This window comes from Arachis ipaensis, chromosome B1, assembly GCF_059453495.1.
Source record: "Arachis ipaensis isolate K30076 ecotype BB chromosome B1, ASM5945349v1, whole genome shotgun sequence".
Lineage (NCBI taxonomy): Eukaryota > Viridiplantae > Streptophyta > Magnoliopsida > Fabales > Fabaceae > Arachis > Arachis ipaensis.
In genome coordinates, this window is record NC_142436.1 from 93,392,461 (window position 1) to 93,393,789 (window position 1,329).

The following is a 1,329-nucleotide window of genomic DNA, read 5'->3' on the forward strand; positions in this document are numbered from 1 at the left end:
GGTAGCAGCATCCAGAAACCACCCATTCAGGCCAACAATTTTGAGCTCAAACCACAGCTAATATCACTTGTGGAGAATCATTGTTCATTTGGTGGAAGTGCTAATGAAGACCCAAACCAACATCTCACAAAATTCCTGAGAATTTGTGACACTGTGAAGTCCAATGGAGTCCAGGAAGATGCATATAAACTGCTTTTGTTCCCATTTTCACTTAGGGACAAGGCAGCTAAGTGGCTGGAATCATTCCCAAGGGGGAGCCTAACAACCTGGGATGAGGTGGAAAGCAAGTTTCTGGCACGTTTCTACCCCCCACAAAAGGTCAATAGGCTTCGATCTGAGGTTCAGACGTTTAGACAACAAGATGGTGAAACTCTCTACGAGGCATGGGAGAGATTCAAGGATTTGACAAGGAAATGCCCACCAGACATGTTCCATGACTGGGTGCAATTGCATATTTTCTATGATGGACTGTCTTATGAATCAAGGAAGGCTGTAGACCATTCATCAGGAGGTTCATTGAACAGGAAAAAGACTGTGGAAGAAGCCATTGAAGTGATTGAGACAGTGGCTGAGAACGAGTACTACTATGCATCAGAGAGACACAACACTAAGGGAGTCATGGAGCTGAACCATGTTGATACAATTCTAGCCCAAAACAAGGTGTTTGCCAAGCAACTAGCAGAGCTCACCAGGAAATTAGAAACAAAATAAGTGGCTGCAATACACACACAAGAGCAAGAGGAAGAAAGCACTGAAGGAGGTGATTGGGAAGAGGCCAATTATGTAGGAAATCAACAAAGGCAACCATATGATCCACATTCCAACACTTACAACCCAGGCTGGAAAAACCACCCAAACTTTGGGTGGGGAAACCAGCAAAACCAACATAACAAGTCCACATACCAAAACTCCAACCAAAGATCATACCAAGCCACACAAAACACTTACTCTCAACCACCATATCATGGCCAAAATAATCAACCTACCCAACCTAACCCGAACCAACAATTTCAAGATCAATTAAACAGGATAGAAGGAGTGCTGGCACACATGGGTCAGGACATAATTGAATTGAAAAGCTTCAGGGATGATGTGAGAACTACCTTAAGAAACCATGGTGAAAAACTCAAGAGGATGGAGTCTCAAGTAGGAGAGCTATCTCAACAGGCCCCCAAATCAACTGCAGTGTTCCCTAGTGACACAGAAAAGAATCCTAAAGGGGAACAAAAGGGAGTGAGATGGGAAGAATGCAAAGCCATCACCATATTGAAAGAAGTCTCAGAAGAAGAAGGAATCAGATCCTCAGAACAGGAGCCAGAAATCTTGAAG

The 1,329-nt window shown here is 43.7% G+C and overlaps 1 non-coding gene across 1 annotated transcript; it reads right to left on the reverse strand.

The window, feature by feature from the left end:
- Positions 1-324: 324 nt before the first annotated feature.
- Positions 325-428, reverse strand: LOC148577502 (small nucleolar RNA R71). Its single transcript, XR_015904477.1, has one exon. It is a non-coding gene; the product is annotated as a small nucleolar RNA R71 (small nucleolar RNA).
- Positions 429-1,329: the final 901 nt, after the last annotated feature.